This window comes from Oncorhynchus gorbuscha, unplaced genomic scaffold (assembly GCF_021184085.1).
Source record: "Oncorhynchus gorbuscha isolate QuinsamMale2020 ecotype Even-year unplaced genomic scaffold, OgorEven_v1.0 Un_scaffold_2600, whole genome shotgun sequence".
NCBI classification, from domain to species: domain Eukaryota; kingdom Metazoa; phylum Chordata; class Actinopteri; order Salmoniformes; family Salmonidae; genus Oncorhynchus; species Oncorhynchus gorbuscha.
Genome location: NW_025747066.1, coordinates 55,814 through 71,962, shown reverse-complemented (window position 1 = coordinate 71,962; position 16,149 = coordinate 55,814). Strand labels below are relative to the sequence as shown.

The 16,149-nt window shown below is 45.7% G+C and overlaps 1 pseudogene; it reads right to left on the bottom strand.

Annotated features, from left to right (window-relative positions):
- Positions 1-214: 214 nt before the first annotated feature.
- LOC124026111 overlaps positions 215-16,149 on the bottom strand; it is a 71,664-nt pseudogene continuing 55,729 nt past the window's right edge.

The following is a 16,149-nucleotide window of genomic DNA, read 5'->3' as shown; positions in this document are numbered from 1 at the left end:
GTGTGTGTGTACCTTGTCAGGAGGAGTGTAGAACTTGGAGGGCAGGACGGGGTCTTTAGGGATGACTCCAGATGACAGGTCGGTGTGTGTGTGTGTGTGTACCTTGTCAGGTGTGTAGAACTTGGAGGGCAGGTGTGGGTCTTTAGGAGACTCCAGATGACAGGCGGTGTGTGTGTGTGTGTGTACCTTGTCAGGAGGAGTGTAGAACTTGGAGGGCAGGACGGGGTCTTTAGGAGACTCCAGATGACAGGCGGTGTGTGTGTGTGTGTACCTTGTCAGGAGGAGTGTAGAACTTGGAGGGCAGGACGGGGTCTTTAGGAGACTCCAGATGACAGGCGGTGTGTGTGTGTGTGTGTACCTTGTCAGGAGGAGTGTAGAACTTGGAGGGCAGGACGGGGTCTTTAGGAGACTCCAGATGACAGGCGGTGTGTGTGTGTGTGTGTACCTTGTCAGGAGGAGTGTAGAACTTGGAGGGCAGGACGGGGTCTTTAGGAGACTCCAGATGACAGGCGGTCGACTTGTTAACGATCACGAACAACGCCACGTCACACACGATGTACAGCTTCTGTAACCACGACAACGCACATCACGTCAACAACACGCCAGTTTATCCAGAATCGATTAAGTTGACTGTTGGTAAGATCAATAAATAAATAAATAAATCGATCAATGGAGAGAGAGACATAACATACTGGCTGAATGGGTCTATAGTCAGTTAACATACTGGCTGAATGGGTCTATAGTCAGTTAACATACTGGCTGAATGGGTCTATAGTCAGTTAACATACTGGCTGAATGGGTCTATAGTCAGTTAACATACTGGCTGAATGGGTCTATAGTCAGTTAACATACTGGCTGAATGGGTCTATAGTCAGTTAACATACTGGCTGAATGGGTCTATAGTCAGTTAACATACTGGCTGAATGGGTCTATAGTCAGTTAACATACTGGCTGAATGGGTCTATAGTCAGTTAACATACTGGCTGAATGGGTCTATAGTCAGTTAACATACTGGCTGAATGGGTCTATAGTTAACATACTGGCTGAATGGGTCTATAGTCAGTTAACATACTGGCTGAATGGGTCTATAGTTAACATACTGGCTGAATGGGTCTATAGTCAGTTAACATACTGGCTGAATGGGTCTATAGTCAGTTAACATACTGGCTGAATGGGTCTATAGTCAGTTAACATACTGGCTGAATGGGTCTATAGTCAGTTAACATACTGGCTGAATGGGTCTATAGTCAGTTAACATACTGGCTGAATGGGTCTATAGTCAGTTAACATACTGGCTGAATGGGTCTATAGTCAGTTAACATACTGGCTGAATGGGTCTATAGTCAGTTAACATACTGGCTGAATGGGTCTATAGTCAGTTAACATACTGGCTGAATGGGTCTATAGTCAGTTAACATACTGGCTGAATGGGTCTATAGTAGTTAACATACTGGCTGAATGGGTCTATAGTCAGTTAACATACTGGCTGAATGGGTCTATAGTCAGTTAACATACTGGCTGAATGGGTCTATAGTCAGTTAACATACTGGCTGAATGGGTCTATAGTTAACATACTGGCTGAATGGGTCTATAGTCAGTTAACATACTGGCTGAATGGGTCTATAGTCAGTTAACATACTGGCTGAATGGGTCTATAGTCAGTTAACATACTGGCTGAATGGGTCTATAGTCAGTTAACATACTGGCTGAATGGGTCTATAGTCAGTTAACATACTGGCTGAATGGGTCTATAGTCAGTTAACATACTGGCTGAATGGGTCTATAGTCAGTTAACATACTGGCTGAATGGGTCTATAGTCAGTTAACATACTGGCTGAATGGGTCTATAGTCAGTTAACATACTGGCTGAATGGGTCTATAGTTAACATACTGGCTGAATGGGTCTATAGTCAGTTAACATACTGGCTGAATGGGTCTATAGTTAACATACTGGCTGAATGGGTCTATAGTCAGTTAACATACTGGCTGAATGGGTCTATAGTCAGTTAACATACTGGCTGAATGGGTCTATAGTCAGTTAACATACTGGCTGAATGGGTCTATAGTCAGTTAACATACTGGCTGAATGGGTCTATAGTCAGTTAACATACTGGCTGAATGGGTCTATAGTCAGTTAACATACTGGCTGAATGGGTCTATAGTCAGTTAACATACTGGCTGAATGAGTCTATAGTCAGTTAACATACTGGCTGAATGGGTCTATAGTTAACATACTGGCTGAATGGGTCTATAGTCAGTTAACATACTGGCTGAATGGGTCTATAGTCAGTTAACATACTGGCTGAATGGGTCTATAGTTAACATACTGGCTGAATGGGTCTATAGTCAGTTAACATACTGGCTGAATGGGTCTATAGTCAGTTAACATACTGGCTGAATGGGTCTATAGTTCAACATACTGGCTGAATGGGTCTATAGTCAGTTAACATACTGGCTGAATGGGTCTATAGTCAGTTAACATACTGGCTGAATGGGTCTATAGTCAGTTAACATACTGGCTGAATGGGTCTATAGTTAACATACTGGCTGAATGGGTCTATAGTTAACATACTGGCTGAATGGGTCTATAGTCAGTTAACATACTGGCTGAATGGGTCTATAGTCAGTTAACATACTGGCTGAATGGGTCTATCAGTTAACATACTGGCTGAATGGGTCTATAGTCAGTTAACATACTGGCTGAATGGGTCTATAGTCAGTTAACATACTGGCTGAATGGGTCTATAGTCAGTTAACATACTGGCTGAATGGGTCTATAGTCAGTTAACATACTGGCTGAATGGGTCTATAGTCAGTTAACATACTGGCTGAATGGGTCTATAGTCAGTTAACATACTGGCTGAATGGGTCTATAGTTAACATACTGGCTGAATGGGTCTATAGTCAGTTAACATACTGGCTGAATGGGTCTATAGTCAGTTAACATACTGGCTGAATGGGTCTAGTCAGTTAACATACTGGCTGAATGGGTCTATAGTCAGTTAACATACTGGCTGAATGGGTCTATAGTCAGTTAACATACTGGCTGAATGGGTCTATAGTTAACATACTGGCTGAATGGGTCTATAGTCAGTTAACATACTGGCTGAATGGGTCTATAGTCAGTTAACATACTGGCTGAATGGGTCTATAGTCAGTTAACATACTGGCTGAATGGGTCTATAGTCAGTTAACATACTGGCTGAATGGGTCTATAGTTAGTTAACATACTGGCTGAATGGGTCTATAGTCAGTTAACATACTGGCTGAATGGGTCTATAGTCAGTTAACATACTGGCTGAATGGGTCTATAGTCAGTTAACATACTGGCTGAATGGGTCTATAGTCAGTTAACATACTGGCTGAATGGGTCTAGTAGTTAACATACTGGCTGAATGGGTCTATAGTTAACATACTGGCTGAATGGGTCTATAGTCAGTTAACATACTGGCTGAATGGGTCTATAGTCAGTTAACATACTGGCTGAATGGGTCTATAGTCAGTTAACATACTGGCTGAATGGGTCTATAGTCAGTTAACATACTGGCTGAATGGGTCTATAGTCAGTTAACATACTGGCTGAATGGGTCTATAGTCAGTTAACATACTGGCTGAATGGGTCTATAGTCAGTTAACATACTGGCTGAATGGGTCTATAGTTAACATACTGGCTGAATGGGTCTATAGTCAGTTAACATACTGGCTGAATGGGTCTATAGTCAGTTAACATACTGGCTGAATGGGTCTATAGTCAGTTAACATACTGGCTGAATGGGTCTATAGTCAGTTAACATACTGGCTGAATGGGTCTATAGTTAGTTAACATACTGGCTGAATGGGTCTATAGTCAGTTAACATACTGGCTGAATGGGTCTATAGTCAGTTAACATACTGGCTGAATGGGTCTATAGTCAGTTAACATACTGGCTGAATGGGTCTATAGTCAGTTAACATACTGGCTGAATGGGTCTATAGTTAACATACTGGCTGAATGGGTCTATAGTCAGTTAACATACTGGCTGAATGGGTCTATAGTCAGTTAACATACTGGCTGAATGGGTCTATAGTTAGTTAACATACTGGCTGAATGGGTCTATAGTCAGTTAACATACTGGCTGAATGGGTCTATAGTCAGTTAACATACTGGCTGAATGGGTCTATAGTCAGTTAACATACTGGCTGAATGGGTCTATAGTCAGTTAACATACTGGCTGAATGGGTCTATAGTCAGTTAACATACTGGCTGAATGGGTCTATAGTCAGTTAACATACTGGCTGAATGGGTCTATAGTCAGTTAACATACTGGCTGAATGGGTCTATAGTCAGTTAACATACTGGCTGAATGGGTCTATAGTCAGTTAACATACTGGCTGAATGGGTCTATAGTCAGTTAACATACTGGCTGAATGGGTCTATAGTCAGTTAACATACTGGCTGAATGGGTCTATAGTCAGTTAACATACTGGCTGAATGGGTCTATAGTCAGTTAACATACTGGCTGAATGGGTCTATAGTCAGTTAACATACTGGCTGAATGGGTCTATAGTCAGTTAACATACTGGCTGAATGGGTCTATAGTCAGTTAACATACTGGCTGAATGGGTCTATAGTCAGTTAACATACTGGCTGAATGGGTCTATAGTCAGTTAACATACTGGCTGAATGGGTCTATAGTCAGTTAACATACTGGCTGAATGGGTCTATAGTCAGTTAACATACTGGCTGAATGGGTCTATCAGTTAACATACTGGCTGAATGGGTCTATAGTCAGTTAACATACTGGCTGAATGGGTCTATAGTCAGTTAACATACTGGCTGAATGGGTCTATAGTCAGTTAACATACTGGCTGAATGGGTCTATAGTCAGTTAACATACTGGCTGAATGGGTCTATAGTTAACATACTGGCTGAATGGGTCTATAGTCAGTTAACATACTGGCTGAATGGGTCTATAGTCAGTTAACATACTGGCTGAATGGGTCTATAGTTAACATACTGGCTGAATGGGTCTAGTCAGTTAACATACTGGCTGAATGGGTCTATAGTCAGTTAACATACTGGCTGAATGGGTCTATAGTCAGTTAACATACTGGCTGAATGGGTCTATAGTCAGTTAACATACTGGCTGAATGGGTCTATAGTCAGTTAACATACTGGCTGAATGGGTCTATAGTCAGTTAACATACTGGCTGAATGGGTCTATAGTCAGTTAACATACTGGCTGAATGGGTCTATAGTCAGTTAACATACTGGCTGAATGGGTCTATAGTCAGTTAACATACTGGCTGAATGGGTCTATAGTCAGTTAACATACTGGCTGAATGGGTCTATACTGGCTGAATGGGTCTATAGTCAGTTAACATACTGGCTGAATGGGTCTATAGTCAGTTAACATACTGGCTGAATGGGTCTATAGTCAGTTAACATACTGGCTGAATGGGTCTATAGTCAGTTAACATACTGGCTGAATGGGTCTATAGTCAGTTAACATACTGGCTGAATGGGTCTATAGTCAGTTAACATACTGGCTGAATGGGTCTATAGTCAGTTAACATACTGGCTGAATGGGTCTATAGTCAGTTAACATACTGGCTGAATGGGTCTAGTCAGTTAACATACTGGCTGAATGGGTCTATAGTCAGTTAACATACTGGCTGAATGGGTCTATAGTCAGTTAACATACTGGCTGAATGGGTCTATAGTTAACATACTGGTTGAATGGGTCTATAGTCAGTTAACATACTGGCTGAATGGGTCTATAGTCAGTTAACATACTGGCTGAATGGGTCTATAGTCAGTTAACATACTGGCTGAATGGGTCTATAGTCAGTTAACATACTGGCTGAATGGGTCTATAGTTAACATACTGGCTGAATGGGTCTATAGTTAACATACTGGCTGAATGGGTCTATAGTTAACATACTGGCTGAATGGGTCTATAGTCAGTTAACATACTGGCTGAATGGGTATATAGTCAGTTAACATACTGGTTGAATGGGTCTATAGTCAGTTAACATACTGGCTGAATGGGTCTATAGTCAGTTAACATACTGGCTGAATGGGTCTATAGTCAGTTAACATACTGGCTGAATGGGTCTATAGTTAACATACTGGCTGAATGGGTCTATAGTCAGTTAACATACTGGCTGAATGGGTCTATAGTCAGTTAACATACTGGCTGAATGGGTCTATAGTCAACATACTGGCTGAATGGGTCTATAGTCAGTTAACATACTGGCTGAATGGGTCTATAGTCAGTTAACATACTGGCTGAATGGGTCTATAGTCAGTTAACATACTGGCTGAATGGGTCTATAGTCAGTTAACATACTGGCTGAATGGGTCTATAGTCAGTTAACATACTGGCTGAATGGGTCTATAGTCAGTTAACATACTGGCTGAATGGGTCTATAGTCAGTTAACATACTGGCTGAATGAGTCTATAGTCAGTTAACATACTGGCTGAATGGGTCTATAGTTAACATACTGGCTGAATGGGTCTATAGTCAGTTAACATACTGGCTGAATGGGTCTATAGTCAGTTAACATACTGGCTGAATGGGTCTATAGTCAGTTAACATACTGGCTGAATGGGTCTATAGTCAGTTAACATACTGGCTGAATGGGTCTATAGTCAGTTAACATACTGGCTGAATGGGTCTATAGTCAGTTAACATACTGGCTGAATGGGTCTATAGTCAGTTAACATACTGGCTGAATGGGTCTATAGTTAACATACTGGCTGAATGGGTCTATAGTCAGTTAACATACTGGCTGAATGGGTCTATAGTCAGTTAACATACTGGCTGAATGGGTCTATAGTCAGTTAACATACTGGCTGAATGGGTCTATAGTTAACATACTGGCTGAATGGGTCTATAGTCAGTTAACATACTGGCTGAATGGGTCTATAGTCAGTTAACATACTGGCTGAATGGGTCTATAGTCAGTTAACATACTGGCTGAATGGGTCTATAGTCAGTTAACATACTGGCTGAATGGGTCTATAGTCAGTTAACATACTGGCTGAATGGGTCTATAGTCAGTTAACATACTGGCTGAATGGGTCTTATAGTCAGTTAACATACTGGCTGAATGGGTCTATAGTTAACATACTGGCTGAATGGGTCTATAGTTAACATACTGGCTGAATGGGTCTATAGTCAGTTAACATACTGGCTGAATGGGTCTATAGTCAGTTAACATACTGGCTGAATGGGTCTATAGTCAGTTAACATACTGGCTGAATGGGTCTATAGTCAGTTAACATACTGGCTGAATGGGTCTATAGTCAGTTAACATACTGGCTGAATGGGTCTATAGTCAGTTAACATACTGGCTGAATGGGTCTATAGTTCACATACTGGCTGAATGGGTCTATAGTTAACATACTGGCTGAATGGGTCTATAGTTAGTTAACATACTGGCTGAATGGGTCTATAGTCAGTTAACATACTGGCTGAATGGGTCTATAGTTAACATACTGGTTGAATGGGTCTATAGTCAGTTAACATACTGGCTGAATGGGTCTATAGTCAGTTAACATACTGGCTGAATGGGTCTATAGTCAGTTAACATACTGGCTGAATGGGTCTATAGTCAGTTAACATACTGGCTGAATGGGTCTATAGTTAACATACTGGCTGAATGGGTCTATAGTTAACATACTGGCTGAATGGGTCTATAGTCAGTTAACATACTGGCTGAATGGGTCTATAGTCAGTTAACATACTGGCTGAATGGGTCTATAGTCAGTTAACATACTGGCTGAATGGGTCTGTGTGTGTGTGTGTGCGTGTGTGTGTGTGTGTGTACCTCGTTAGCCTTCGGGTCGTCAGGACACTGTGTGTGTGTGTGTGTGTGTGTGTGTGTGTGTGTGTGTGTGTGTGTGTGTGTGTGTGTGTGTGTGTGTGTGTGTGTGTGTGTGTGTGTGTGTGTACCTCGTTAGCCTTCGGGTCGTCAGGACAGTGTGTGTGTGTGTGTGTGTGTGTGTGTGTGTGTGTGTGTGTGTGTGTGTGTGTGTGTGTGTGTGTGTGTGTGTGTGTGTGTGTGTGTGTGTGTGTGTGTGTGTGTGTGTGTGTGTGTACCTCGTTAGCCTTCGGGTCGTCAGGACACTGTGTGTGTGTGTGTGTGTGTGTGCGTGTGTGTGTGTACCTCGTTAGCCTTCGGGTCGTCAGGACACTGTGCGTCTTTGGTCTGCTTGATGTTCTCCACCATTTTCCTCAGGAAGGCGTGACTGTTGTTCTCATTCTGCACCATCAACACCTCTAGCATGAACCACAGACAGACACACACACACACACACACACACACACACACACACACACACACACACACACACACACACACACACACACACACACACACACACACACACATCAGAAATACTCAAGCTGTCTGTGTTGTTCAGAGGAGAGGCCAGCTGTCTGTGTCTGATGAAGAGGAGAGGCCATGTACTGTCTGATGAAGAGGAGAGGCCATGTACTGTCTGGTTGAGGAGAGATGAAGAGGAGAGGCCATGTACTGTCTGGTTGAGGAGAGATGAAGAGGAGAGGCCATGTACTGTCTGGTTGAGGAGAGATGAAGAGGAGAGGCCATGTACTGTCTGATTTAGGAGGGATGAAGAGGAGAGGCCATGTACTGTCTGGTTGAGGAGAGATGAAGAGGAGAGGCCATGGATGAATTGAGGAGAGATGAAGAGGCCATGCACTGTCTGGTTGAGGAGAGAGGAGAGATGTAGAGGCCATGCACTGTCTGGTTGAGGAGAGAGGAAGAGGAGAGGCCATGTACTGTCTGGTTGAGGAGAGATGAAGAGGAGAGGCCATGTACTGTCTGATTGAGGAGAGATGAAGAGGAGAGGCCATGTACTGTCTGGTTGAGGAGAGATGAAGAGGAGAGACCATGTACTGTCTGATTGAGGAGAGATGAAGAGGAGAGTGTGTGTATGGTGTGTGTGTGTGTATGGTGTGTGTATGGTGTGTGTGTGTATGGTGTGTGCGTGTGTGTGCGTGTGTGTGTGTGTATGGTGTGTGTATGTGTGTGTGTATGGTGTGTGTGTGTGTGTACACTCACTCCTTGAGGTCTCGGAGCTGTTCAAAGTCCTGTGGCTTGGTGAAGTCTGGGTCATGAGCCAACAGGTGGATCATATAAGGAACCACATACTCTGGTAGGAGAGACATCATCTTATCTATAGAGGGAGAGGAGGAGAGGAGGGGGGAGAGGGGGGGGGGAGAGGAGGGAGGAGAAGAGAGGAGGAGAGGAGGGGAGAGGGGGGGGAGAGGAGAAGAGGAGGAGAGAGGAGGAGAGGAGGGGAGTGGAGGGGAGAGGAGGGAGGAGAAGGAGAGAGGGGAGGAGGAGGGGAGAGGAGGAGAGGAGGGAGGGAGAGAAGAGGAGAGAGGGAGAAGAGAAGAGGGGAGGAGAAGGGAGGGAAAAGGAGAGAGGGGAGAGGAGGGAGAGGAGAAGGGGAGAGGGAGAAGGAGAGGGGAGAGGAGGAGGAGAGAGCGGGAGAGAGGAGGGAGAGAGAAGGAGAAAGGAAAGGAGGAGAGAGAAGGAGAAAGGAGGGGAGGAGGGAGAAGGAGAGAGGAGGGGAGGAGGGAGAGAGGGGAAAGGAGGAGAGGGGTGTAGGGAGAAGGGCGGGAGAGCAGACAGGGGAGGAGGGACTTAGTAAGATTTCTGTGCTGATGTATTAACAGTGGGGTTGAGTCGTGTCCTGATGTATTAACAGTGGGGTTGAGTCGTGGGGTTGAGTCGTGTCCTGATGTATTAACAGTGGGGTTGAGTCGTGGGGTTGAGTCATGTCCTGATGTATTAACAGTGGGGTTGAGTCGTGTCCTGATGTATTAACAGTGAGGTTGAGTCGTGTCCTGATGTATTAACAGTGGGGTTGAGTCGTGGGGTTGAGTCGTGTTCTGATGTATTAACAGTGGGGTTGAGTCGTGTCCTGATGTATTAACAGTGGGGTTGAGTCGTGTCCTGTTGTATTAACAGTGGGGTTGAGTCGTGTCCTGATGTATTAACAGTGGGGTTGAGTCGTGTCCTGATGTATTAACAGTGGGGTTGAGTCGTGTCCTGATGTATTAACAGTGAGGTTGAGTTGTGTCCTGATGTATTAACAGTGGGGTTGAGTCGTGGGGTTGAGTCGTGTCCTGTTGTATTAACAGTGGGGTTGAGTCGTGTCCTGATGTATTAACAGTGGGGTTGAGTCGTGTCCTGATGTATTAACAGTGGGGTTGAGTCGTGTCCTGATGTATTAACAGTGGGGTTGAGTCGTGTCCTGATGTATTAACAGTGGGGTTGAGTCGTGTCCTGATGTATTAACAGTGAGGTTGAGTTGTGTCCTGATGTATTAACAGTGGGGTTGAGTCGTGGGGTTGAGTCGTGTCCTGATGTATTAACAGTGGGGTTGAGTCGTGTCCTGATGTATTAACAGTGGGGTTGAGTCGTGGGGTTGAGTCGTGTCCTGATGTATTAACAGTGGGGTTGAGTCGTGGGGTTGAGTCGTGGGGTTGAGTCGTGTCCTGATGTATTAACAGTGAGGTTGAGTCGTGTCCTGATGTATTAACAGTGGGGTTGAGTCGTGGGGTTGAGTCGTGTCCTGATGTATTAACAGTGAGGTTGAGTCGTGTCCTGATGTATTAACAGTGGGGTTGAGTCGTGGGGTTGAGTCGTGTCCTGATGTATTAACAGTGGGGTTGAGTCGTGGGGTTGAGTCGTGTCCTGTTGTATTAACAGTGGGGTTGAGTCGTGGGGTTGAGTCGTGTCCTGATGTATTAACAGTGGGGTTGAGTCGTGTCCTGATGTATTAACAGTGGGGTTGAGTCGTGAGGTTGAGTTGTGTCCTGATGTATTAACAGTGGGGTTGAGTCGTGGGGTTGAGTCGTGTCCTGATGTATTAACAGTGGGGTTGAGTCGTGAGGTTGAGTTGTGTCCTGATGTATTAACAGTGGGGTTGAGTCGTGGGGTTGAGTCGTGTCCTGATGTATTAACAGTGGGGTTGAGTCGTGTCCTGATGTATTAACAGTGGGGTTGAGTCGTGTCTGATGTATTAACAGTGGGGTTGAGTCGTGTCCTGATGTATTAACAGTGGGGTTGAGTCGTGTCCTGATGTATTAACAGTGGGGTTGAGTCGTGTCCTGATGTATTAACAGTGGGGTTGAGTCGTGGGGTTGAGTCGTGTCCTGATGTATTAACAGTAAGGTTGAGTCGTGTCCTGATGTATTAACAGTGGGGTTGAGTCGTGAGGTTGAGTCGTGTCCTGTTGTATTAACAGTGGGGTTGAGTCGTGTCCTGATGTATTAACAGTGAGGTTGAGTGGGGTTGAGTTGTGTCCTGATGTATTAACAGTGGGGTTGAGTCGTGGGGTTGAGTCGTGTCCTGATGTATTAACAGTGGGGTTGAGTCGTGAGGTTGAGTCGTGTCCTGATGTATTAACAGTGGGGTTGAGTCGTGTCCTGATGTATTAACAGTGGGGTTGAGTCGTGTCCTGATGTATTAACAGTGGGGTTGAGTCGTGTCCTGTTGTATTAACAGTGGGGTTGAGTCGTGTCCTGATATATTAACAGTGGGGTTGAGTCGTGGGGTTGAGTCGTGTCCTGTTGTATTAACAGTGGGGTTGAGTCGTGTCCTGATGTATTAACAGTTTGGTTGAGTCGTGTCCTGATGTATTAACAGTGGGGTTGAGTCGTGTCCTGATGTATTAACAGTGGGGTTGAGTCGTGTCCTGATGTATTAACAGTGGGGTTGAGTCGTGTCCTGATGTATTAACAGTGGGGTTGAGTCGGGTCCTGATGTATTAACAGTGGGGTTGAGTCGTGGGGTTGAGTCGTGTCCTGATGTATTAACAGTGGGGTTGAGTCGTGTCCTGATGTATTAACAGTGGGGTTGAGTCGTGTCCTGATGTATTAACAGTGGGGTTGAGTCGTGTCCTGATGTATTAACAGTGAGGTTGAGTCGTGGGGTTGAGTCGTGTCCTGATGTATTAACAGTGAGGTTGAGTCGTGTCCTGATGTATTAACAGTGGGGTTGAGTCGTGTCCTGATGTATTAACAGTGGGGTTGAGTCGTGTCCTGATGTATTAACAGTGGGGTTGGTTGGGGTTGAGTCGTGTCCTGTTGTATTAACAGTGGGGTTGAGTTGTGTCCTGATGTATTAACAGTGGGGTTGAGTCGTGTCCTGTTGTATTAACAGTGGGGTTGAGTCGTGTCCTGATATATTAACAGTGGGGTTGAGTCGTGGGTTTGAGTCGTGTCCTGTTGTATTAACAGTGGGGTTGAGTCGTGTCCTGATGTATTAACAGTGGGGTTGAGTCGTGTCCTGATGTATTAACAGTGGGGTTGAGTCGTGTCCTGATGTATTAACAGTGAGGTTGAGTCGTGTCCTGATGTATTAACAGTGGGTTTGAGTGGGGTTGAGTCGTGTCCTGTTGTATTAACAGTGGGGTTGAGTCGTGTCCTGATGTATTAACAGTGAGGTTGAGTCGTGGGGTTGAGTCGTGTCCTGTTGTATTAACAGTGGGGTTGAGTCGTGTCCTGATGTATTAACAGTGGGGTTGAGTCGTGTCCTGATGTATTAACAGTGGGGTTGAGTCGTGTCCTGATGTATTAACAGTGGGGTTGAGTCGTGTCCTGATGTATTAACAGTGGGGTTGAGTCGTGTCCTGATGTATTAACAGTGGGGTTGAGTCGTGTCCTGATGTATTAACAGTGGGGTTGAGTCGTGTACTGATGTATTAACAGTGGGGTTGAGTCGTGTCCTGATGTATTAACAGTGGGGTTGAGTTGTGGGGTTGAGTCGTGTCCTGATGTATTAACAGTGGGGTTGAGTCGTGGGGTTAAGTCGTGTCCTGATGTATTAACAGTGGGGTTGAGTCGTGGGGTTGAGTCGTGTCCTGATGTATTAACAGTGGGGTTGAGTCGTTTCCTGATGTATTAACAGCGGGGTTGAGTCGTGTCCTGATGTATTAACAGTGGGGTTGAGTCGTGAGGTTGAGTCGTGTCCTGATGTATTAACAGTGGGGTTGAGTCGTGGGGTTGAGTCGTGTCCTGATGTATTAACAGTGGGGTTGAGTCGTGAGGTTGAGTCGTGTCCTGATGTATTAACAGTGGGGTTGAGTCGGGTCCTGATGTATTAACAGTGGGGTTGAGTCGTGGGGTTGAGTCGTGTCCTGATGTATTAACAGTGGGGTTGAGTCGTGTCCTGATGTATTAACAGTGGGGTTGAGTCGTGTCCTGATGTATTAACAGTGGGGTTGAGTCGTGTCCTGATGTATTAACAGTGAGGTTGAGTCGTGGGGTTGAGTCGTGTCCTGATGTATTAACAGTGAGGTTGAGTCGTGTCCTGATGTATTAACAGTGGGGTTGAGTCGTGTCCTGATGTATTAACAGTGAGGTTGAGTCGTGTCCTGATGTATTAACAGTGGGGTTGAGTCGTGGGGTTGAGTCGTGTCCTGTTGTATTAACAGTGGGGTTGAGTTGTGTCCTGATGTATTAACAGTGGGGTTGAGTCGTGTCCTGTTGTATTAACAGTGGGGTTGAGTCGTGTCCTGATATATTAACAGTGGGGTTGAGTCGTGGGTTTGAGTCGTGTCCTGTTGTATTAACAGTGGGGTTGAGTCGTGTCCTGATGTATTAACAGTGGGGTTGAGTCGTGTCCTGATGTATTAACAGTGGGGTTGAGTCGTGTCCTGATGTATTAACAGTGAGGTTGAGTCGTGTCCTGATGTATTAACAGTGGGTTTGAGTCGTGGGGTTGAGTCGTGTCCTGTTGTATTAACAGTGGGGTTGAGTCGTGTCCTGATGTATTAACAGTCGTGGGGTTGAGTCGTGTCCTGTTGTATTAACAGTGGGGTTGAGTCGTGTCCTGATGTATTAACAGTGGGGTTGAGTCGTGTCCTGATGTATTAACAGTGGGGTTGAGTCGTGTCCTGATGTATTAACAGTGGGGTTGAGTCGTGTCCTGATGTATTAACAGTGGGGTTGAGTCGTGTCCTGATGTATTAACAGTGGGGTTGAGTCGTGTCCTGATGTATTAACAGTGGGGTTGAGTCGTGTACTGATGTATTAACAGTGGGGTTGAGTCGTGTCCTGATGTATTAACAGTGGGGTTGAGTTGTGGGGCTGAGTCGTGTCCTGATGTATTAACAGTGGGGTTGAGTCGTGGGGTTGAGTCGTGTCCTGATGTATTAACAGTGGGGTTGAGTCGTGGGGTTGAGTCGTGTCCTGATGTATTAACAGTGGGGTTGAGTCGTTTCCTGATGTATTAACAGTGGGGTTGAGTCGTGTCCTGATGTATTAACAGTGGGGTTGAGTCGTGAGGTTGAGTCGTGTCCTGATGTATTAACAGTGGGGTTGAGTCGTGTCCTGATGTATTAACAGTGGGGTTGAGTCGTGAGGTTGAGTCGTGTCCTGATGTATTAACAGTGGGGTTGAGTCGTTTCCTGATGTATTAACAGCGGGGTTGAGTCGTGTCCTGATGTATTAACAGTGGGGTTGAGTCGTGTCCTGATGTATTAACAGTGGGGTTGAGTCGTGTCCTGATGTATTAACAGTGGGGTTGAGTCGTGTCCTGATGTATTAACAGTGGGGTTGAGTCGTGTCCTGATGTATTAACAGTGGGTTTGAGTCGTGGGGTTGAGTCGTGTCCTGTTGTATTAACAGTGGGGTTGAGTCGTGTCCTGATGTATTAACAGTGAGGTTGAGTCGTGGGGTTGAGTCGTGTCCTGTTGTATTAACAGTGGGGTTGAGTCGTGTCCTGATGTATTAACAGTGGGGTTGAGTCGTGTACTGATGTATTAACAGTGGGGTTGAGTCGTGTCCTGATGTATTAACAGTGGGGTTGAGTTGTGGGGTTGAGTCGTGTCCTGATGTATTAACAGTGGGGTTGAGTCGTGTCCTGATGTATTAACAGTGGGGTTGAGTCGTGGGGTTAAGTCGTGTCCTGATGTATTAACAGTGGGGTTGAGTCGTGGGGTTGAGTCGTGTCCTGATGTATTAACAGTGGGGTTGAGTCGTTTCCTGATGTATTAACAGCGGGGTTGAGTCGTGTCCTGATGTATTAACAGTGGGGTTGAGTCGTGAGGTTGAGTCGTGTCCTGATGTATTAACAGTGGGGTTGAGTCGTGGGGTTGAGTCGTGTCCTGATGTATTAACAGTGGGGTTGAGTCGTGAGGTTGAGTCGTGTCCTGATGTATTAACAGTGGGGTTGAGTCGTTTCCTGATGTATTAACAGCGGGGTTGAGTCGTGTCCTGATGTATTAACAGTGGGGTTGAGTCGTGAGGTTGAGTCGTGTCCTGATGTATTAACAGTGGGGTTGAGTCGTGTCCTGATGTATTAACAGTGGGGTTGAGTCGTGGGGTTGAGTCGTGTCCTGATGTATTAACAGTGGGGTTGAGTCGTGGGGTTGAGTCGTGTCCTGATGTATTAACAGTGGGGTTGAGTCGTGTCCTGATGTATTAACAGTGAGGTTGAGTCGTGTCCTGATGTATTAACAGTGGGGTTGAGTCGTGGGGTTGAGTCGTGTCCTGATGTATTAACAGTGGGGTTGAGTCGTGTCCTGTTCGGTCCGGTTCACTAACCGTGGGCCAGGGGATTGTTATGTTACGGTCCGGTTCACTAACCGTTGGCCAGGGTGTGGTTATGTTACGGTCCGGTTCACTAACCATGGGCCAGGGGTTGTTGTTGAGTCGGTCCGGTTCACTAACCGTGGGCCAGGGGTTGTTGTTACGGTCCGGTTCACTAACCGTGGGGCCAGGGGTTGTTGTTACGGTCCGGTTCACTAACCGTGGGCCAGGGGTTTGTTGTTACGGTCCGGTTCACTAACCGTGGGCCAGGGGGTTGTTGTTACGGTCCGGTTCACTAACCGTGGGCCAGGGGGTTGTTGTTACGGTCCGGTTCACTAACCGTGGGCCAGGGGGTTGTTATGTTACGGTCTGGTTCACTAACCGTGGGCCAGGGGGTTGTTGTTACGGTCCGGTTCACTAACCGTGGGCCAGGGGGTTGTTATGTTACGGTCTGGTTCACTAACCCTGGGCCAGGGGGTTGTTATGTTACGGTCTGGTCCACTAACCGTGGGCCAGGGGGTTGTTGTTACGGTCCGGTTCACTAACCGTGGGCCAGGGGGTTGTTGTTACGGTCCGGTTCACTAACCGTGG